The 24,539-nt window shown below is 46.0% G+C and overlaps 1 long non-coding RNA gene across 1 annotated transcript; it reads right to left on the reverse strand.

The window, feature by feature from the left end:
• Window positions 1-4,041: 4,041 nt before the first annotated feature.
• LOC121833462 lies at window positions 4,042-4,675 on the reverse strand. Its single transcript, XR_006076724.1, has 4 exons — window positions 4,576-4,675; window positions 4,385-4,498; window positions 4,217-4,291; window positions 4,042-4,098 (listed from the first exon to the last, which is right to left on the reverse strand). It is a non-coding gene; the product is annotated as an uncharacterized LOC121833462 (long non-coding RNA).
• Window positions 4,676-24,539: the final 19,864 nt, after the last annotated feature.

Consider the following 24,539-nt stretch of genomic DNA (forward strand, 5'->3'; position numbering starts at 1 on the left):
TGATTGCGCGATAATGATGTTTGTCTTCTGTTAGAATTAAAAAAACCAAAACAATATTCAACATGATGGATAATTTTGGACACCCGCGGCATGTGTGATCTGAGCATTTGTTCTTTTCATCTGAAGTGTGTCTCTTGCTTACTACCTATAGAGTATACGATGTTGTGGACGGAAAAGATGCTGCGACCGACTCCGAGCAATAAAAACATTCTGTTTATTCTCATGTCGTTGAGCTCGTGGTGACGAGTATGAGTAGCACTGTCTTCTTTGGCGATGCCAAGGCTGAACCGATAGACTGCCGCAGAGCTATCGCCCTCAGCTCTGCACTGTGAGGAATGGCACGATTTTGTTGAAGTGATTGCGGCTCCAGAGAGGTGTCGTTGCTGTTGACATGTACCGCAAGCAGGATGACATACTAGAGAGCAGGAAAGAGAGCGTTTGGAAGCCGTGCATGGTAGTTGACGCCGAGGTCAGGAAATGAGGCAGCAGACGGGGAAATCGACCCTGTCGTGCTTTCAGTCCGGCTCGATCAGTTTGGAGTGTACAGCCTCGGACTGAAAGGGGGATGCCGGCCGACTGCGGAGCCGATGCAACATCCCCTAAGATGAGGAACCGAACTGAGAGCGAATGCCTGACATGGCAACGATGAGGAGACCCTGGTCGGCTAGCAACATGCCTTGTGAACAGTGTGAAGATGTCGATGAATATTCACTTGCCAAGCCGGTGGGGCAAGCAAGGTGGTCGCAGCCCATTGCTGGGAGATGCCGGTGCTAGATGCGACAGAGCAGAGGTGGTTGCGGAGGCGCTGCAGATGTGGAGGCTGAGAAAGTTGAATATATGCCTACTGCATTTTCGTCCGAAAAGGCAGAGCCATTGCCGTGCCCTTGGCCATGAAAAACATTCCCCTGGATAGCAGGTGCTCGGAGTCAATCATCATGTCCAGGTCACCAATCTGTAGCACTTTCGATCTTGAGGACGGAAGAGACGGTGCAACAGACTCTGAGTTTAACTGTGAAAACATTCTCTTTATTCTCGTACCGTCAAGCTCGTTCCGACGAGTAGCTTGCTTTTATACACTGCAGTCATTAGCATTATAGTTGATCTAAGTATTTTGCAACACTATTAATACGGCAGATTGGGCGAGTTGGTACGGCATAATTACGAACCAGCGCACAGGTAGACCAGTTACTCAAAATCCAAATACACAAAAATATACACTCGCACAGCGCTGATGTGAGTTTTTTGTGTTTGGATTTTTGGTAACTGTCTACCGGTGCTCTGGTTCGTAATATTGCAACACTGCCGTCTTTAGGCGATGTGGAGGCTGAACCGATGGACCGCCAGAGGCCCATATCTGTATCTGTTTCATATACTGAATGCCTTTTTGCACGGCTCTGTGTTTACTTTTGTCTTCCAGATTTTTACTGCTCACTTGTTTTTTTTTAATTTTATTTAGAGGATACTACTGGCCATTGAAGGCCCAAGTAGGAGTGGGGTACAACATATGCATTCACACACCTACAACAACAAACAAATAACACAACATTAAGAGGTTTACAACAACTAACCAGCAAATATACAGGATATATATATTTAAAAGGGGGGGGGGGGGGGGGCGGCACAGCATGCATCAAGCAGCATGTAATTTAATCATTTGTAATAATAGATGTGAAATTTAATACTCATATTTAAGATTGAACATTATCAAACAAAGGTGAATTTAATTAAGCTATAAATTTTATATAGACTGTTACTTTTTATACAATTTTGTCTAGATTTGTCAGGATACAATCTGCAAGTATGCATAAAGTAACTGGAAAGTTGAAAGAAGCAAATTAGAGATTGCAAAACCTACTTCTCAATAGATAGTTTTTTCCCAAAGTATTTACGTGATAGAGCAGCTGAAATAAGGCTCCTTTTTCAGTTTTTTTTATTTGAAACACCTTAAAAATACATTGTTTTCTAAGATTTTTTTTTATTATTATGCTTGGAAAATTAAGTTACTGATTGTGTTCAGTTTATTCTAAACTATTTATATGAAATTCCAGAGTGCTTTTGTGCATAACAGTGGCTAGATAAGGTTTTTATAATTTCTGATAAAACAAACTGACTAGTTTCTCTTTAGTGACCGTTTCGCCAAGGTGACAGCAGAACAAGTAACGGATCCCGACGTCAAACTGCAGGAATTTGAGATATATGTTTTCTTAGCGAATGCACGCCACTGTTGTGACATATTTGAATATCCTTATCGCTTGCTTGGGCTCAGCGGGTAATGCAGGTCGGCACAAGCGTGAGTATAAAGGCTGAACTGCATAAAGCGATTTAGCGAGCGACGGCGACAGCGACGAGTCAGCGACGTATTACGAAGGTTTCTTACTATCGCTCGTCGCGTCACTCGGTTTTTGGACTTCTAGAAAACATCGTTCCGCTTTCATGCGGCTTGCGTCGTCGCGCGAGTGACCGAGCGTCAGCGAAGCGGGTCGCCGTCGCTGTTCTCGTCGCTCGCAAAATCGTTTACATTCGGTTTATACTTCACGCTGTCAATAATATCGCCTCGAGCGCGCATAATTTCATTTCCACGGGAGCGCGTGTAAACCAAACCCTAAACCAAGACGGGGGCTGCAGCCAGCAGCTTTGAGAGCGTCATACAATGGATTATAGTTTGACAGAAGCAAGCACACACTTCGCTAGCGCATTCCAGCCTTGAGCGCTCGAACTTCCGAAAACGAAACCAGATTTTGCTACATTTTGGCTAGCTCGAAACATTTGTTTTTAAATATAGGGTGTTTTTTAGCTATAATCTAGACTAAGAGAAATGTGTAACTTCCCAAATTATATTTATGTCGCCGTACTATATAAGTAATAATTGTGTAATATCGTTACGTTCATATAAAATACGGGGGGTGTCACCGGACCTTCGGCTGAAACAAAAAGTCTGCTATATATACCGAGCGGGTTTCTATTGCAATTGAGTAGGAGTGTCGGGTTGTTAGTGCCTCTGTTCGTTGTTTGTGTATGTAGATGCTTGTATGTTGATCTTGTGGTATGTTCTGTGATGTATGTGTTGGTATGCTGCCGTCCGTGTTCGAGCGTGTCACTTCCTCAAATGCCAAAATGTCCTTCATTTTTGTAGTTTTCCGCATACTCACTAGGTGGCGCAAGCAGCCGCCCAATTTTATTTTAGCTTTGTTTGTACTTAGTCCATTTATGTGTAAGGAACCACACACCACACCACATAGCTACAGTCTAGTAGAAAAGTAACCGCGTGTTTAAATGGCGCATAGCGCCGTCGTTCAGTTCGTCTTCGTTCGCTGGCCGTTTCGGTAGCCGATTCGTACCCGGAAAGCCGCAAAATTTGCGTACACACGATATGAGTGGATACGTCGAAACGTCGCGTACAACTTTCCTCGCGGTAAAGAGGTGAGCGGGACGTCGGTAACGCCGGTCGGGTAGGGTCGGTGTCGGAGCTATTCGTCGTCGCTCGCGGCAAACGGGCTTTTTCAATAAAGTTCATGTCTGTGGTCGCGAAAAGATAACTGCTGTGGAAATTACCCGGCGTCGGTGACAATGCAACCGGCTTGAGGCCTCGGCGATAGGCTGAACCGCCACGCGAACGAGACCTGCTCGATGGGGAAGCACGCTACTGGATGCAGTCGATGGTCGCTCCCACTGTCGCGTAATCGCCGTAATGGATACGGCGTCGGCGCTTGGGGGTGAATGCTTGCGGTAGTTCAGCACGTATAGACGATTACGAACGAACACGTGCAAACTACGCTTTCGCTGCGGCGAAAAGCCGTGTAAAGCGCTGGGCCTCGCTCGTAGAACCCGTCTTGCGTCAAACGGCCGCCATTGTAAAAAAACACCCCTAGACGTGTGATCGCAGAACGAAGTACACGTTCAAAGATGTTCATTTTACACGAGACCTCGGGTGCAAACGAAATACACCGAGCCTCGCGTGTAAAACAAACACCATTTGGGGAGTCCGCCCTGGGACAACGGTTTACACGTCCAGGGGTGTACTTTTTCGCTGTGTGTGCATGTCTCCGCTGGACTCGTGAGCAGGAACAGCATTTTGAGGAAGGGCGTAGCTATGATCAGCTTCAAAATAAATAGAAAAAATAGAAAGTGCTGTTACAATAACTGTAGTAAGAGCAAAAAACACAAAAAAGTCAGAGCAACAAGGCGCGCAGAAACGCCCTGCTCTCCCATCACTTACCATGAGCCTCCAGTGGACTGTTCTCTAGTGGGAGACAGGAATATGTGTGGTCCCATGAAGCTGACGAACATCCCTCTGCGAAGGTAATGTGAAAACAATGAATTAGTGGTTGAATTTCAGATTCATTCTACTTTTTTAACATCTGAAAATGAAAAAAAAAAAAATTACCTTCTTCCAGGGACAGCCCGATTTCGGAAGACTGGTCGTCAGGAATGCCACAGGAACTCTGCGAGTCTGGGCGGCTGGAGTATGTGCAGGTCGATGAAGTTGGAGAACTCCTCCCTGCAAATTTAACATGAAGTTATTGAAGGCATAGCGGTTAAATTCCTAGTTGATTCTCGTATTAAAAAAAAAATCACCTTCTTCCAGTGACAGCTCGATTTCGGAAGACCGTACGTCAGGAATGCCGCAGGAACTCCGCGAGTCTGGGCGGCTGGAGGATGTGCAGCTCGATGAAGATGGAGAACTTCTCCCTGCATATTTAACACAAAGTTATTGAAGGAGTAGCGGTTGAATTCTTGGTTGATTCTCCTATTTTAAAATCTGAAAATAAAAATCACCTTCTTCTAAGGACAGTTCCATTTCGGAAGACTGGTCGTCAGGAATGCCACAGGAACTCTGGGAGTCCGAGCGGCCCGGGTATCGGTAGGTCGGTGGGGCTGGAGAACTCCTTCCTGCAAATTTAATATGAAATTAGTGAAAGAGTAGCGGTTGAATTTCTCCCCAATTCGCTTATATTTAACATCGGAAAAGGGAAATAACCTTATTTCAAGGACAGCTTCATTTCCGAAAGCTGCTTGTCAACGTGGACAATGCAGGTCTGTGGGCCCATATTGGAGTCGCTTACTCACCTGAGGTTAAAAATGTAGTAAATGGGGCCTGGAATGAGACTCAATCAATGACTCCTATCTGATTCCCCACATTTGTCCAAGCACACTTTATTCTATAGCAAAATGCTCAAGTGATGAAGAACATGAACTAACACAGTGGTGACGGCATTTGCTGCCTCTTTATGGTAGGTACAGCGAAAAAGCTCACCATTTGCCACTGCAGAAACTGTACAGCTCTCGCTTGAAACTTCGCCACGTGTCGTTTCTGTGAAATTGCATAAATGTTATAAGTCCACAAAAGCAATTTTTCGGGCCCATGTGCTAACTATTTCTCTAATCAGTGGGCCTTGACATGGTTATTCTCAAAGCGCGTCGGAAGGTCTAGTGGTCTGGTCACCTTCAGGGGCAAGCACAGTCGGCACTGCATTGTGGCGTAGGTATCCAGGCCGCAGGAAAGCTGACGCCTTGAAATGTAAAGAGCAAACAACCATGTTTCGTAGCTGCCATGGAGTCTTCCCCTGTAGGCCCCGGTTGTTGGAGAACCGAACCTATGCTTCACGCCTGCGGATAAAGCGCGGTGCTATCTAAGTGTCTTGCGTACTTGCAAAGAGCAAATGTAGCCAATATGTGCACACACCAAAGCAAATCGGAGCGAGGACATTCACAGATTAGTGAGCAAAACTCTCTGTATGAACCACAAAAAGATAAACATGAGCCTTTAGTGCAGAGGCTTTTAAATGTATCTATGTCGTGTTGCATCCTTGATTAGAGCGTCGATGAGTATGACCCCATACTCCTGAGGGGCAAATCGGTTCAGGTAAATTCAAATATCCTGGGCGCTTTCGTAATGAGCGCGAACAACGCTGCAAAGTCAGCGAAAACTAACAACAGTTAAGAGAACATTTTACAAGGGGGGCATGGCCACAACACAGCAGGCACCTCACTGACAGGAACAAAATCTCACCTTCGAGTGTCGACAGGAAACCGGTGCAGCGAGACGCCAGCCGTGCGGTTGTCACTTCGGCATTCTTCCACGGAGCAACGCCTCGTTGCATAACGTGTTGAGCTCATTGTCACGAAGGACGTTGAGCCCGTCGGACGCAGTAGCGTCCAACCGCACGAAGGTGACTGTTCCTATATCACGCTGATATTACGCTCCTGCGCACGTAACTTGCGTTATCAGGCTGAGCGAACGAAACTTTTCAAACTATTTGAAGTGACGGTAGAACGATTCAAAAAGCACGTGGAGACCTAAAAGAAGCAAGCAGACGGACAACAAGAACCTGCCTCTTCGTGCAGCACGATGCCTCTGCAATTTATCGCTATTAAAAGCCAGCCTTGTTGCTTGTGCAGTACAGAGGGCGCTAAGGGCAAGTTAGAATATCAGTAGTAATAAAAGCTATTTCAGCTTTCTCGAGCGCAATAAACCTTATTTAAAACCACTAATAACAACATACAAAATTTAAAAATACAATTTAGTATAATTTAAATTAAAGTTATTTTATTTGTATATAGTTTGCCATAACGTCTCCTAGTCGCGCTTCAAACGCACCGTAACCACGTGACCCTCCTGGTTGATGTCGCTGGCAATTTGTTTTGTACCGTGTTTTGGCCCAAGTTTCGCTACCATCTGTACATATACCTTGATTGTACGACATACCACAGCTTTAGGAATTCTTGCCTGAGAACACTAGGGTCAACTGAATCTTTTTTGTGCTTGGTCAAAGAAAGATTACAACAAGTATTGGCAACTTTCCAGGGTGCAGTTCTTTGTTGAATTTCAAGGACAGGAGAGAGAGCATCAAAATTGCATTGTTCTGCAGCAATTCTTACACGTAGTGCAAAGGGAGGGGTTACAGATGGTTTGTACTAAAATAAGCTCTGATAGTTTATGTTTTTAATTATTTCATAAGCAGGATTTTGCGGAAAAGAACGAAGTCTTAGAAAGTACTGAACAGCGAGAAAAAGTCTACGTCTCTCGAGCGAGCACTCATGCGATTCAGCGTACAGGCTAAGTACCGGCGACGTACGGAATGCCCCCGTTGCCAAACGGATCCCCTGATGGTGAATTGGATCAAGCATCTTGAGGGTAGATGGTTTCGCAGATCCGTAAACAAGGCTTCCATAATCCAGGGTAGAGCGCACTACAGCCCTGTAAATGCGTAAAAGACATACCCTGTCCGCGCCCGGGTGCGATATGAAAGAACTTTTAAAATGTATAGTTTCTGCTGGCATTTCAGCTTCAGTGCCTTGATATGGGGGCCGAAAGTAAGCTTGCTGTCAAACGTCACACCGAGGAACCTGTGTTCCAGTCGGACGGGAAGGGGTGTGCCATTTATGTGAAGCGATGGTTCGGGATAGATTCCCCTTCTCCGGGAGAAGCAAACAGCCTCGGTCTTCTCAGCACAAGACTTGAAACCATTCTTATCAGCCCATTTACTCATTTTATTAATGGTTACTTGGATTTGGCGCTCACAGATAGCTAAATTACATGACGAAAAGCAAACCTGGACGTCATCAACATAAAGCGAGTAGGAGACCGAAGGTGGTATTGCTCGGGACAAAGAGTTGATTTTATTAAGAGGGTAACGCTCAGAACACATCCTTGTGGGACTCCATATTCCTGCATGAAACATGACGAAGGGGTTGTTCCCAATCGCGCCTGAAAGGTGCGATCCTGCAAAAGTCTGCGATGCAATTAAACATATTCTCGCCAATATTCATCTTGATAAGGTCTTGAAGGATACCGTACTGCCAAGTGGTATCGTAAGCCTTTTCAAGGTCAAAACATACTGAAAGGCAAAACTGCTTGTTTATAAAGGCCTCTCGGATGGCCGTTTCTAATCGTACGAGGTGGTCGGCAGTGGACCTGGCGGCACGAAAGCCACACTGTAAATTGCTTAAAAGCGAGTTCCGTTCCAGAATGAAGATAAGCCTATTGTTAACCAGCCGCTCGAATGTCTTACCCAGGCAGCTAGTCAGGGCTATAGGCCTGTAGTTGGAGGCTTTACTCCTGCCTTTTCCCAGTTTGAAGATAGGGATGACAACAGCCCTTTTCCACACGCTCAGCAGCTTCCCCACTGCCCACACTCTATTGAAAAACTGAAGGAAAATGACGAAAAATGCTTCAGGCAGATGGGAAATTATAGTGTAATGAATGTCATCAACCCCGGGAGATGTAGCCTTTGCTATGGTAGTGACTCGACGCAGCTCAGTAAGAGTAAAAGACCGGTCATATTCTACGGCACAGCTATCAGGTCGGCGGATCGGGACCTTCTCAGTTTTGGTTTTAAAGCGTAAAAACGTTTCCGTATAATTCTTAGAGCTGGACACATGCGCAAAATGTCTACCCAGTGCATCAGCCTGTTCCTGCAAAGATCAAAAAACGCCTCTCTATCGTCGGCTGACAGCAGGGGGACTGAAAAGTGGGCGTAATCACCATCCATTCGCCTTACCCTGTCCCGCACAATTTTGGCTGGAGCAAAACTATTAATGGAGGAAGTGTACGATTGGAAGGAACGGCGTTTCGCTTGTCTCCTGACGCGTCGGGCTTCTGCTCGCAGCCGCTTGAATGCGAGAAGGTTGGTGGGGGTTGGATACCGCCGATACTTTGCCCAAGCGCAATTCTGGCGATTTCTGGACTTTCGGCACTCCCTATTCCACCAAGGCTTTGGGCGCTTGGGTAGCTTACCCGAGGTTTGTGGAATAGCAGCACGAGCTGCCTCAACAATGGCAGTTGTGATGATTTCATTCTCTTCTTGAATAGTGTGCTACAGGCAGGACAGAAGACGTTACACATTCCTGGAAAAGTTCACAGTTTGCTATAGAAAGTTTCTATCGAGGAGGGCAGCAGGGGAGAAAAGGTGGGGGCTCTGTGGGGATGAGACGGATAGGGAAGCGGTCACTGCCACGTGGGTTGTTCAGGACAGTCCAGGTAATATTTGTAAACATGGATGAAGAAACAATGGATAGGTCAATGCAGGAAAAGGAGTGGTGAGTCGAGCTGAAATATGTGGCCTCACCAGTATTTAGGAGACTGGTAGCTCTTCGGGAGAGAAACCTTTCTATAACAGATCCTCGGCTGTCGACCCGTTGACTTCCCCAGAGCGGATTGTGGGCATTAAAACCTCCTAGGAGAACATAGGGTTCTGGGAGCTGGTCTGCAAGGCATTCAAGATCGGTCAGCGTCAAGGAAGATGAAGGGGGTACGTAGATGGAGCATATGCTAATAAGGCGATCTAACATCAACCGTACTGCAACAGCCTCCAAAGAAGTGTTCAAAGAGATTTTCACAGCTGGCACCGTACCATCCACGACAATCGCAACTCCTCCGGAACTGCCAGACGTTGTTATGCGATCTTTGCGAAAGACTTGAAATGATCGCAGAAAATTACTATTCGACGGTCCCAAATATGTCTCCTGGAGACATACTGCGGAGGGTATGTACTCCTGAAGCATGAAAAAATCCTCTGCAATTCCACTGTAAAAAGCCTCCTGCCATAAAAATGTGTTCAGCTAAAAGGGTCGTTAGAATGTGGACAAAATTTTAAAATCGCTAAAAATGAATAATAAAATTAATATTAAAAAGCCAGGTTATTCTGATCTCAAAATATTTATCAAAATGCAATACACATAAAAAAGTAGACAATGTGAAATTGGAGAGCTCCAGAATTAAAATATATGGGGTATATACATCACGAAAAATGCATGGGGTGAAATTAAACGCCTTGGGTAGAGGGTTCATTTCGGAGGCTTAACAGGCGTTTTTGCTTTGTTCTTGGGTTTTGGGCTCTGCCAATCCGTGTCTTCGAGGTCAGACAGGTTTGTGGATGGATCACCAGCCTGAGCTACTACTTCCATCTCCCTAGTTTTGCAGGCAGGCTTGCCTGCAGGCTTCGGTTGATCGGGTGTTCGAGAGGGCGGTTGCCGTTCTTGGCCCGATCCACAGGTAGGACTGGAGGAGGAGCTGGGCGAATTGTCCTGCTCCATCGGTTCCACTCCATTAGAGCCAGGGCCGGTGCGAGAGTCGCGCCGCTCCTTAGAAGAAGAGCCCTTTCTAAGCGAGTTGGAGCGAGGGCTTCGCTCCTTCTCCCTCGGGGAGGGTCCAGGAGGGACAGTGGGTACGGCTGCCGCCGTTCCCAGTCTGTGAGGGGGCAGCTTGCGTGCTCCCTCGGGGTGTCTGAGGGGGCAGCTGCCTGCGTTCTGGAGTTGTGGCCTTGAGGACCACTGCCAGCATCTCTGGGGAGACCTGGGTGGCCCTCGACTCCGAGCGTGGTGCAGGACCCCTGCGCACCACCTCGGCATAGCCTCCCTTTGAGAGGAACGGCAACCTTTCTTAGCCTCTGGGTATGTGATATTTTCCTTGGCTTTTAGTGAAATAATTTATTTTTCTTGTTTCCACAGTGGACAGGTGCGGGATTGGGCTGGGTGCGGTCCACTGCAGTTACTGCAGCGGGCCACTGCGTCGCAGATGTCCAGCGACGTGGTCCTGCCCTCCGCACCTCGCACAAGTCTCTTTTCCTCTGCAACTCCGTGAACTGTGGCCAAATCGTTGGCAGCGGAAGCATCGTTGCGGGTTGGGGATGTAGGGACGAATGCGGCAGTTCAGGTAACCTGCTTTCACTGTTGCGGGAAGGGCATGTTTCTCGAAGGTCAGGATGACGTCCCTTGATGGGGTTTCTCTGCCATCTTTTCGGAACATTATGCGTTTTACAGCGACAACACCGGCGCCTTTAAATCCTTCAAGGAGTTCTTCTTCACTTGTTTCCAGAAGGTCGTCCTCGGAGAGAATTCCACGGATGGTGTTGAGTGTGCGGTGAGGACTCACCGACACTTTCACATCGACAATGTTTGTGAGCTTACGTAATGCTTCGCTATGAAGTTTTGTATCCACCTCAAGAAGGGGGTCTCCAGAGTGCAGTTTCTTGGCCTTATACGAGAACACGATAAGATGTTCCAGGACCTTCGACACAACAAAAGGAGATATCTTTGCAACGGGTTTTTGTTCATCTAAAGAATGAACAACAAAGAACTTGGTAAAGTTTTCCACAGGAGGGTCTTTTTTGATGGTTTTGTGCTCAAGGCAGCGTCTTTTCCAGGGCTGTCGTGAGCTGGGTTTAGGAGGAGGTGCAGCCATAAGAGGCGGAAAGTGTTCAGAACCTGTGGTGTGCCGCCCACCATGGAGCCCAACAAGGGAATAGTTAACGGACCATAACAAAAAGGGCTTTGCTGGAGACTATTAGCACTGCCCAGCTGTACTATAACCAAGTGTAATTTTGGACAAGGGTTCTGTCGCCACCCAAGGTTAGCCCTTGCCGCCAAAGGGGTTGAAAAGGGAAAGAACAGAAATGAGGAAAGTGAAAGTATAAGAAGATAAGGGCGAAAGAAGGGAGGGGATAGTATAAGTGGCGACTGACTGAATCATCCTGGTCGGGCCAAGCCAGGATTCCCGTCTACGGGAAGCGGGGGCCGAAGTGGTGTATTGCCTTACTTGGGGGGCTCCGAAGGGTCCAAACCTACCTCGGGCTTGGCTCAACCACCAGGATGCCCTTTTCCGCGGACACGGGCAAGCCACGCACAGCCAGACGTGGGCGGGCGAACCCGCAGGGCTCCGGGTCCGTAAAGACGCCACTCTGCAAACACCTGCTTTCACAGGTGCCCCCGCGGGGAAAAAAAAAAGGCAACGGAAGTATTTTATTATGTTTATACACTTTTTTCAAATACGGTTTGTTCCCATAATCTGATCTTGTTCTCAAATTTAATCACGGATAAAAACAAAAAAGGCCTTGTTCCTCAAAAAAAAAAAAGCCCATGGAGTCTAAACATACCGAAACTCAAGTGTTAAAGAAAGGTTCAAGATCTAAAAACATCTTGTTTTCATAAGACAAGTGGATACAACATCAGGAAAGGCAATGTTAAGTGTGAGTTTAATTTCAAAGGTCGAGTTGAAGGAAGAAATTTCTCTAAAAAATGATTGTTTTAATGCGACGTCTTGAAATAAAGGTAACTACTCAGTTCAAAAGCCTACAATTGTACCCGTCGCGCTGCTTTGTTGGTATCTTTTTCTTATTGTGCGCTATGCGCGCATGAAAGTGGCATGCTCTTTGCGTTTGACATTCATCGCTGCCGATAATTTTAATTGGGGCAGTATTTGAAGTACGATTAGTTGAAATACCAAATTTTCAGTATTTGAATACAATTGACATATACATTTCTTAATATTCAATTATGTATTAAAGACGAAATACTCAGAATAATTAAAATACGTACTTCAAATACCTCTATGTAAAATAGTGTCCATCCCTAGTAGATTTGGAAGCAGCTAGCATATGCGTTTATGCACTATCCTTCCAATCAAAGCTCGTCGCTTTGATGTCATTGCACTCTTCGATCAAAAAGCGGGGAAACCTACATACGCCGTACTTTGTTTCATTACATGTGTGAGAAGTTAACGCTACAACTGCGAGCGCCATGCTTCAAGCGGGCCTGGTATGGACGCGCGCTCGTGGAGAAAGCGTCGTTTAGACATCATGTTCATGTTTGTAGCATTGTAGCGAAAAAAAAAGACACGCATGGATGTCTAAATAAATTTGAATGACTTAAGATAAACATAGGGTTCCACTTGAAACCTTGCTGAGCACAATCGAAAATCACTTAATCAACTAATTTTAGAAAGATGACGGAAAATGCCGGATTTCATGGCGTTCCGAAAAAACGCCTAATTTGGTTACGTTTCTAAGTTTCGGTTTCCTATCGGAGCGTATTTTTGCATCAGCGGTCCTGCCTCCCGGTGGCCGAGGCTGCAACGCACGTGCGACATATTTTCTTCCGAAAGTTCCCCGCTAAATTTAGCGGGGAACTTTCTCCGCTAAATTTAGCAGGGAAACTTTTCCGCTAAATTTAGCGTTAAAATATTTCTGCTAAATTTATCCGCCGAATTTAGCGGGGAGATGTTTTGCTAAATTTAACGGGGAAGGTCTTTCCGCAAAAAGTTATCGGGGGAAGCTTTTTCCGCTAAATTTAGCGAGGAAATTTTCTGCTAAATATAGCGGGGAAATTTTCCGGCTAAATTAAGCGGGAAAATTTTTCCGCTAAATTAAGCGGGTAAATTTTCCGATAAATGTAGCGGAAAAATTTTCCGCTAAATTTAGCGGGGAAATTATTTCGCTAAATCTAGTGGGGAATTTATTCCACCAAATTTAGCGGGGAAATTTTTCCGCTACAATTAGCGGGGAAATTTTTCCACTAATCTTTACTTTTTCCACTAACCCATGATGCAACGCGCGATGACGTCACGAGTGACCCTCATGACGTCATTGCGGGAAACGTCCCATAATGCAACGCGCGGTTACACTGACGCCGAAACCTACTGCGGCGCCGACGCCGCTCAAGCCGGAAACGGGAGCCTAAAGGCGCATTCACACTGAGCAAAAAACACGCGTTGTGGTCGACGTCGACGCCGGCCTCGTAAAATACGAAGCAGTCACACAGGGCCACCCGACGGCGGCGTCGTCTCGGGGATTCTCACGTTTGTCGAGAGAACACGAAATTTTCTATTCGTCTGCTTAGCACGATTGTTGTTGCCTTGCCTTCGCGATTGCATATGCGGTGGGAGACAACCGTCTTCACTGAATGGACAACGGCGATGATTATATATACGTTTACACTCCGGTTATATGCAGCATTGGCGAAAGGCACGGACTCGAACGGGCAGCTTCAGGTGCTCTTTTGCCGCGTTTTTGTGCAAACAAAGCACGGTGCTACGCCGGCGCGTCCCAGAGCCTTCGCGTCCGTACCTTTAACACTGCACGCAGCCTGTGCGAGAGTGTTTTTGAAGGAGGACTGTTGTATTCCGTAGTGATGGGTGTACACAAAATTACACAACACATTGGGAGTGATCGCTCCCGCACAGTCGGAGGTCGGAACACAGCGCGAACTTCGGTGGCAGCTTTCGCGGCAGCTTCGGCAAACGATGAAGAGTAGCTTCACAGCGTCGTACACGCACATAAAACACTGCTCACAGTCAGATGTTCCAATCGGCTTGCTTCTTTCCATGCTGGAATACTTCCAGCCACGTTTGGCGAGTGCACGAATCCCCCGAGCTCTCTGCCTTTTTGCCTTCATTGTGGGTGGAAAATAAAAACAGCGAAAACATGTCCTAACCGGAAAAGGGCGGTACGCCACGTCCGGACGCTCGCTGATTGGCTCAAGCGCTCGCGTCGAGGGAGAAATTGGGTTCCGAGGCGTCGTCTCTCTGCGTCGTCCTCCTCGGCGGGCGACTTTTTTCAATACAAAAATAAGCAAAAAAATTCCCCCCACGACGCGCGTCTTTCCGCTGTGTGAATGCGCCTTTAGAGCTGTGCTCTAAAAAGGGAAAGGGCTACGAGCGCTTTGCTCCCTGCTGGTTAGTTAGCAGCGAGCGGAGGACCCGGATGAACGCCTTGGACACGTGTGCTTCTCTGAGTTCGCGCGTTTCCTTCGCACTTTCCTTCATTTCTTTACTTCCCGACTTAATTAGAGCTAGCGTATTGAATGACGACAATTCCCTGGTCATCGGGATGCCATTGTTCGGTAATAGGTTGCACGAATAACAACTGAAACTCAGAATACGCTCCGTGCGGGAACTATAGGGGGCGCTTTGGAGAACGCGTGTAGCGCCGCTAGCGGAGGAGCAGGCGTTTGACAGTGAGGCGCGTTCGGTAGCCTGCGGCGCCTTTTCGCATTCCAATCTGAAGCGGCAGAAGCGCGCACGGACGAAACTTTTGCTTTTTGAGCCGATATGTTGAGGGTGACGGTGCATGAGTGCTGGGACAGACCTAAAAACGACATCTAGCTGTTTTGCACTTCTTATATATTGAGTTTGAGTCGCTATTAGGGGTAATTTCTCTAGTTGCGACCGGAAAAGGAGTTGAAGGGTGATTTCAGGTAAGATCGACCAAAGGGTGGCTGGTCGACATTTTTAAATCAACTGATGTTTTTATATGACATTGTCTAGTGTCTGGTATAAACGAATCCACACTTAGTTTTGACCAGAAAAAAAATTTGGAGACAAGAAAAATCGTAAGGCAGGGAGAGGTGGACAGTTGCAATAACGCGCACTGATGGAGGGGGCAAGTTTGAAAGTGAATAATTAAAACAATAAAATTAGGAGAATTTTAAACCTTTTTACAAACAAACTATGGGTACAACTTGCTTGTAATATAAAGTAATAATATTTATTAAAAATTTATTTAGTTTTCTAAAAATTGCCAAACATGCCTGCTCGAACGACAAATGGCAAACTTTGGAAATCTGTATCTCATGAAATATTTGATAATTATTACATAACTTGCAGACATTATTTTACTAATATATGGCTATTATTGAAAAAATAAATAAGGTATCTGAGTGACACAATAGTTACAATATATTTAGGCAAACATGGGAAAAAAATCAAGCAATGAAAAATTCCAATGCAAATAAAAAAAAAAAACACCACCTTCGATTTTTTTAAAATTTGGGTACCCTGTTATACTCTATTTCGGCATTCATTTCTATTAAAAACATGTTGCATGATTGCACTGTGAAAGAAGAAACAACTCCCCAAAGTAGGGTCCTTTTTCAAAGCCTACACTTAGCAGTGTTCTATACAAGAAGTGACTCTGAGTTCTAGTTTCATGAAACTTGCACAAATCTTTTATATACATTTATTCAGATGAGGCCATTGATAAAAAGAGCGATCGGTCACACAGTAAAAGGGAGGAGAAACTATATACAGCATTTTACATAAGCGTACAAAGTGGTATCATATTAGAGACTAATGATTTGAGAAAAGATGATGCAGTGTGAAGTTGTACCTTCCGGTATATTTCACATCTAAAGTAAAATAAATAACTTTACTTCCACAAACAAAAACAAAGATATAATAGTAAGATATTTAGGTTGGCTGTGTATTTACGATTAAAAACAATTTCAGGTGACGGATGCCATAGTGCCTAACTGGAGCAGCTTCGATGCTCTCGGTGTATGAATGAATCGTGGCAAGCCGATATATTTTATCCTGCTCGAAGATAACATTTGGGGATTTTTTTTATAATGATCAGATAAAAATTATTAGTAACCACCAAAAAAAAACAGTAGGTTAAATACCCCGTGAAGAAAAATGTGATAAATAAGATGTCCCTGCATTCAAAATGAGCAGTCCTTGGGAAATCAAATTCGGCACTTTACGCTAAGATTTTCCTCGCTGTACCCATTTAATAAAGTTGCTTCCAAGCAGATCCGACTGTCCGTGCTACATATACTTCACAGGTCCCTTCTGTTGATGACTTGCTGAGCCGCCACACGTGCCAAGACTGAATGCCAGGGAAGGCGCGCACCGTCAGCCACTCTTCTTTTTTTTGTTCACGATACCGAACAACCTCATTTTCGTCTAGATATACAAGATGCACGCCTTTCAGTTTCTTTGATAGAACGCTCACCATTGTCCTGGCCGTCTGAATTGCGCTTACTGAACGTTCTCTCAGGTTGTTCAGCGTGGCCTGGTGATTCACAAGTCCGCCAACTCCGTCACATGCATTTTTCCCATGTCCAGATGCAGAAAATAACCACTGGGCTTGTGGGCAATCGTCCTTTGCAAATTGGTGAAGCTGGTAGCGATTCTTGAAATGACTGGCGGCGCCGTCACTTACGTACGTCACGTACGAGTATACCGCAACGTTGTCTTCAACCCACTCCTTCACTTTTTCTAGAGCCAAGCAAGCGTGAGCGGCGTCGTGACACAGGTCCTCACTGATGATGGCAAAGCTGTTTGTAGATTTTCTTGTCGTCACTACACATGTAAATATCGAAACTTGTTTTTTTTTCCAGTGATATGCTTGCACTTCGTCAGGAAGCACGATGGTCCAGTTTTCAGCAAAGTCAAAATGAAAGACAATGCTCCCGCGTTGCATGCACTGTTTTTCATCGTAGATCGCTTTACCTTGCGTTTGCCGGATATGGTTGTGAAGTACCCAACTTCCAACCGTCACTTGGATGACTTTTAAGAAAGTCTCAGGTTCCAAAGTTTTTTTCACAAGGTCGCCGGACTCCCATGTTGCAAGCACAATCTCTTCATCCTCCGGAATATCAAGTTCCTGGAGTGTAAGAAACTGGCCTTTTGGGCAGTGATCACAGTCTCCTTGAAGGCACAGTTCTGTTGCTGGGTCGCACAGAAATTCCGAGTTCATTTCACCAGTGTTGAATGTTGAGCCTGTAACGTTCTCTAGAGCGGCAATACAAAGATAATAATTGGCGCAGCGCACACAAACGCACACTTCCTGGTGTGGAATACATTCGTTTGGCAACGAATAAAATTTCGTTAGGCAAACGCCGGAATCGGGATGCTCGTCTTTGTATATACGGAAGGCCTCTCGTATTGAGCGTGTCATGAAGCGCTTTGGCACGAACGTTTTCTCTCCGTTGAGCATGACAGAGATGACGTCCTTCTGGTTGGGACTTTGGCGCGAACATTGTAGCTCGTCTTTCGTGAAGTACTCTAGGGCAGCAGACAGGTTCTCAGGGCTCACCTTGCACCTCGTGTAAGGATCCGGCTCATACCACACGCCATGCTTTTCCTTGAGTTTTCGGGATTTACTGATGAGGTACATTGAGGCCTCTGGAATCATCTTTTGAACCTCATTCTTCGTCAGTGTTGACGGCAGGAGTGTAAGCAGTTGACAACGTTCCCGGAGAGAGGTGGCGGTTTCAAAGGCCTGCCGAAAGTTGTCCACCCACTCAGTGCATGTGGAGCATGTTGGTTCGGACGACCCCGATGGTGCGTCCCTGTCGTACGCAATACGTAGCCTTGAGCGTATATTCTTGACAGCAACCTGCTCCAGTTCTGTCTGCTTTCTCTTGACATAGGCAGGCCTGTCCCGACTTCTTACGACGCTTGGTTGTCTCAGCGGCGACACATCTGTAGGTAGTATGCTGCGATTTAGATCTTCAATTGCTTCTACAGCTTGCACAAATATGTCAGGGCACTGCTCTGAGCTTCGCATCGAGATCTCCTTAGTGATGTGCATGAAGCAATGGTAGCACAGGTAGTCCGTCGCACTCACTTTGGTGGAACAGTCAGGCGGAAGAATTTGCTTCAACGAGTCTAGGTCCAACTCGCCAACACTTCGAAAATTCCGCTGCTTTGGTATAGTCTTTTTGTGTTTGCAAAAGTAATCTGCACAAAACACTCGTTCGGAGCTCCAGGACGTCTTCATAATGTATACATAAATAATAGAAATTAAACCCCAACTAATGGCATATAATTGCCAAGTGAAAGAACTACTGGGTGCACAAGTGACAAGTCCGAGGCTGAGGAGCTCACTCACTGCAAACGTACATTTGAAAAGAAAGGTCACAACTGAGGCTGTCGGCAAAGCTTGATCCACGTCAAAGGAAGAAAGAGGGAAAGTCTCCAGACAAAAAATTGTGGTCAGCGGCCTTCGAAAAAGACTTTCCGGAATCGCACTGTCGTCCCTCCACGCGCTGATATGAAAGCACCCGAGCTTCTACCACGTGGTTCATGACACAGCCTGAGCCATGTCGGTGACCGGTTCGCGAGGGGTTGGCGGTGGGGTTACGTTGATGGTCACTCGGATTAGCCCTTGCTGTACTGAGCTACCGCCTGCAGTGCCTTATCGCCGGCTGGTGTCAACAACGAGAACACACACACCCTGTCTACACCAAAACTACAAGCGTTCACCGCACACGCGTCGCCGCCGCTTTTAAGCTTTTGTGAAATTGCTTTCTTTTGCCGCGGAGAACCGCCTTATCTTAACTACGCGCCTGAAATCCTTCCAGGCGGGCGTACACAATATCAAGCGTTTCGAGAAATGCCCGTGGAGTAGAACTATGGCTACGTTTACATGGATGCGACTGCAGCGCATCGGATCCAGTTAGCGAATCGGATCCACTTCAACCACTAAGTTTACATGGATTCGGATCGACCAGCAGCGGCACCTCGTGTCGAAGGATCACAACGCAAATCTCGTGACCTTCAGATTGTTTTCGAGGTGTCCGGTTTGCCTAGCGGCAGGCGAAGCAAAGCTCCCGTAATCCCTCGCTCGAGCACTCGATTCGATCCGCTAGCGTATACATGGAGTGTCTCGATTCGGATTGACCATCTCAAACCACCCCGTTCCAGCGGATCGGATTGGATCCGATCCTATCCGATCCGAGTTGTTTACATGGACCGATTCGATTCGTTAACTGGATCCGATGCGCTGCAGTCGCATCCATGTAAACGTAGCCTATGGGAAAATTCGGAGCCCGCGATCTCGATATCGTCGCCGTTGTGTTAGTACGCCGTCGCGTACTGCAGTCCCCGTTGGGGGAGGGGGGGGGGGGGGGGCGGTCTTACTACGAGAACATGGCGACAGCGTTTACACTCTATGTATTTACGCGAGGCTCGAGTATTTGGGGATAATGCTGCCGGTTGGTGTGCCCCTTTGTGCCTGATATTATCGCCCGTGACGCCAGCGAGTGAGATGGCGACAGGCATGACTGCTCAGTAAACAGGCGTCGGCGGCCATGTTTTGCTGGTTGAAGCGAACCCCCTTGTCCTTGACAGCGAGCGGGGAAATGCGAAAAAAAGATTGTATCGGCCGTTTTGCCAGAACTAGCGACGAGTGTCGTCTGCGGTTTCCGGCAACTATTTTGCCATAATCGTGAGCTTAGCGAGGAAATGATTTTTGCTAGCCACAGAACACTACCACGCAGAAAGGGAATGCTTGAACATGTTTTTTTTCTGGATATATATCAGGGATATATATGAGAGAGAGAGAGAGAGATGAAGATAGAGCGGAAGAGGGGATAGCATATAGTGTCGCAGGAGAATAAAGTAAACAAAGTTCCTAGTGGCCGATGGCTGCATGATCTTTTCTCGGATCACTAGTCCGTAATATGATACCTCTTTGTACACAGTAGTTTCTCCTTAATTTAAGTGTGTGAACGATTTCTTTAGTTATCATTGACCTCATCTGAATAAAAATATATAAAAGATGTATGTTGTTTTCATGAAACTGGAACTCAGAGTCAGTTCTTGTATAAAACACTGCTAAGTGTAGGCTTTGAAAAAGGACCCTACTTTGGGGAGTTGTATCTTCTTTTTCAATAAAATGATGCAACATGTTTTTAATGGAAATGAATGCCGAAATAGAGTATAACAGGTTACCTAAATTTAAAAAAAATCGAGGGTGGTGTTTTTTTTTTTATTCGCATCGGAATTTTTCTTTGTTTGATTTTTTTTCCATGTTTGACTAAATATATCCTAACTATTGTATCACACAGATACCTTAGTTATTTTTTAAATATTAGCTATATATTAGTAGAATAATATCTGTAAATTATATCATAATGATTAAATTATTTCATGAGATACAGACCTCCAAAGTTTGCCATTTGTCGTTCGAGCAGGCATGTTTGTCAATTTTTAGAAAAATAAATAAATTTTAAATAAATATGATTACTTTATATTACAAGCAAGCTATACCCATAGTTCGCGCCTAAAACGTATTAGTGTTCTCCTAATGTTATCGCTTTAGTTATTCACTCTCAAACGGGCCCCCTCCATCAGTGCGCGTTAATGCAACTGTCCACCACCTCATGCCTTACGATTTTTCCTGTCCCCAAGTATTTTTTCTAGTCAAAACTAAGTTTGGATTCGTTCATACCAGACACTAGACAATAACATATAAAAACATCAGTTGATTTGAAAATGTCGACTAGCCATCTTTTGGTCGATCTTATCTGAAATCACCCTGGAGCAATTTTCCGAAAAGCAAGACGGCCGCCACCATAACCACCATAATTGCTCTGAGCGGGAAATTTGTGTCGCTCGTCGCTGTAAACGGGACTGCTGGAACGATGCTATTTGGAGCCGAGTGAGGTGTTCACTAAGTTTGTGCACGAAGTGTGCCAAGTTTTACTAAGACAGCAGGTGTGAAAGTTATGCTTTTAACGAATAAAGAAATAAAGCTGTATGGGATATCCACTATTGGACCCAAAATGTTGTGTTATAACTGGGCTGTGCGAAGTGCAGATTTGGGCACACGGGTGCTTGGACTTGACATTGACATGATACAGCAATTATTATACCGAAAATAGGTGTAAAATGAGAATGATAGAGCCGATAATGACGAAACGCAAGAGTTAGGACACACGACTCTATATGTTCAACTCATACATATAAAAGAACGCAAAGGAATTTTATCCTTTGCGTCCTTTTATAGTAGTTGCGCAGACATGAAACGGGGAACATCGAATAGTAATGCTGGTGATGGCAATGTATAATAAATATTATGGCGAGAGAACCCGAGTATTGATGCAGTTTTCTATCATGCTTTCTGATAACTTTGTTCGCGCCTCTGCTGCGTGTCACGGCATTATTTATTTCTTACGCAGATTATTCACTGGTCTTGGTAGCAGTGGTTCGGGCATCACTGGGAAGACGGCGGCCAACCGGGAAGGGGGGGGGGGGGGGGTGGTGGCGGAAACGGTTCTCTGGGCCGGGTTTGACCCGCAGGCCGGGGTTCGGAGAACCCTGTGTGAAACGAACGTGCATCCGTCGGTAGGGTCTCTCCTCCGGTAACTTATAACGCCTGTAAAGTACCACCCAGAGCAAGATCTGATATCATCGGATGCGGGTGGGCGGACGTAAGATTACTTCCGGACTTCCCATCATTGCCCGACCCAAGCGTTTGTTACTATGAATATTTTGCAAGGACCTTCGTGAAGGTCGCAACTCGGGAGCTTGGCACGACGTCCTGAGCTGTAAAGCAAAGGAGCAGTTCCGTTTTCATGGACAGATCCAAGAGCAGAGAAGCGTTGTCAGAATTATTCGATTCATTCCTTGCAACCTTGTCATACAATGTCGCCAGCAGGACGTTCACACAACACCGCGTGCTGCTGGTACCAAGAGCACCAGCCCCCATTGTCAGCATGTTGTAACTTTTATGAGGGCGTTTCTGGGGAATAACACTGGTTTCCACAAACCCACTGCGCTTGGTGCAATACTTGCGCGCGAACGTACGGGAGCCGTTCTGCCGTATGTACTCCTTACTTTGTGTTAAAGTTCCTATTTTTGTCTAGTATGTATTCCTAACTTGGCAGAGAGTTGCCAACTGTTTAACTTTAAGTTAATACCTCATACGAGGGGCGTTCCAACAGTTCGTAATATCAGCACCAAAAGTGTTGGGGAACAACATTTATGACGCTTTATAACACTGTGGCTAAATGGCACAGACGCTTCCAGTGTGGCCAAATAAGCCGAAAAACAGTTCATGTACGGCGACCGAATGATTGCTAAACTGGAGCGATATCTGAACACTCAAAACAATAAGTTCTCTAACAATAGCCTCCGGCAAGTTGTCCGTCGTTGAGAAAAATACTTGACCTTAGGCGGCGAATATTTAGAGAACGATGAAACTCCTATTTTAGATTCATTGTTGAATCTTTATTTATTCATGGCAATAATAAAAAATGCACGAACGCCGCTTGTATCTCCTTTTAGTGAAAATGGGTGATACCTTCCGATCCCGAGAGTACCACGCGCACTTCTTTCGACGACGCCATGATGGCTGCTGGCTGATGATAACATTAACTACCTGTATGTGTGTGTATAGGTTTTTGTTGGTGTGTTGCACTTTCACGTCCCCGTGATCGCGTGCAAATTTCACGGAGCCCAGACCCCGTCCATTCCGTTTACTTTGGGAGTCAAATCTTGGTTTTTATTTACTTACGCCAAACCAAAGAAAAACATCTCGCAAGCCCCAGCGGAGAAATGAGGATTAAGTTTGACCACTTGGGAATCTTTTAATCTGAAGTCTAAATCTCGCTTAAACCGCGCATTCTCCGGAATATGCCTCTTACAGATTGCGAGCACCTCGGCCGGTATTTGAAAGCGCCAACTGGGGGTCCGTAAGCCTGCGCTTTGCTTCTGACTCGGGAGCTACCGATGCGGCTTTGTGTTCGTGTATTTGTATCTGTATCCACGACAGGCAGAAGCTAATTTAGTCATGTGATTGGATTTTGATGTTGATACCATCAAAGTGATTTATTTAATCGTCACGTCATCAATGGACCAAAATGGTGTTGAACATCTCACTCCGACTTCCACGGCGGACGGAGGTTGTCATAGGCGCGTCAAGAAAAAAAGTCCCCTTTTGAGCGTGCCGTTTAGAATATCGCGAGGATAACACCGTGCTTTTGTCTTCGGTGCCTAATCGGTACGCGACGCGAACCTTCGGTTCCGATAATGTAATTGACGCGTCTGTCCTATTTAAAAAGATACTGGCACCCCCTCCCCCCCAAAAAATTTGTTTGCTAGTTGATTTACTTTGATGTCAGCAGACTACCTAATTAATATTTTGTTACAGAGTCACGTATATATTTAATAAAGCAAAAAAAAACTGCTCAAAACTGAAACCGAAAGAGCACGGAAGCTCATGACCGGAAGACAATGGCGTTTGTTCTTCCTCCGCTTCTCCGGCCGCTAGAGCAGGCGACAACGACGACAAAATTCCATGAACTGTTTGTCGTGAGATTGTTTCGCTTTTGTAACCCTTCCGCTCGACGTTCTGCGCTCGAAGTGTGATCGGCCGGTACCACAAACGACCGTCCCGAAGTAGCGGCCCCACGTCCGTCGTGTGCATCCATCGCGTTGTACAGCCCGTGGTACGTTACGCAATGCAAGCATGACGCTTTGCATTGCGTGACACCATAGCACAGAGTTCAATTTTAGGTGTAAACGGATGTTCCGCCTCATCATTCGGTGGTCTGATCTCCTAGATTGCAACAGTTGGCTCTATGAGTGTTTTGCAGGTAAGGAGAGGCTCAGACATTTCTTAGAGTGTAGGCCATATTCAAGACCTCGGCGAGGATCAGTATACCCCTTCAGAGTCTCCTGATTCGACCACAGCCGACGCATACAATCCTAAGGGCCAATCAGTTAGCGGCAAAAGCTCATCGTCATGGCGCTCAACGTCCTTGCGCGTTTTCTATCGCTGAATGAACCAATTACACACACTGAATGCGCCTCAATCCCGTGCTTTCTTCCTGCACGTGATTGGTTTAGCCGATGATAGCCAACCCACGAAGACAACGATGGCCGCGATCCCGAGATAAACTACATCACAATTGCACCGGATGTGACGTGCTCCCTGCTGGCTGCTCTCCGAGCGCTTACCAGTGTGGGCTGTTTATAACAAAAAATACAGCTATCAGGCTCAAAATACAAATGTGCGATTGTCATTTACGGGTATTGTGGATCATATTCAGCCTATTTCTGAACACGACGGGTATATTTAAAATTTCGCTGAAGTATTCTTTTAAAGAGAACAGCACTAATATCACACATTTTCTTCTCTGAATGCGCGGGTGACAGCGGCTACGCCTTGGAGCCTCGGCTTATCACCCCTGTCCCTGGATTACACGCGACCTCCACCGCTTGCGGCCGGTTTAGTAAGGCACATTCTTCGATG

The sequence above is a fragment of the Ixodes scapularis genome, unplaced genomic scaffold (genome assembly GCF_016920785.2).
Source record: "Ixodes scapularis isolate PalLabHiFi unplaced genomic scaffold, ASM1692078v2 PGA_scaffold8__174_contigs__length_109621045, whole genome shotgun sequence".
In the NCBI taxonomy this organism is placed as follows: Eukaryota; Metazoa; Arthropoda; class Arachnida; order Ixodida; family Ixodidae; genus Ixodes; species Ixodes scapularis.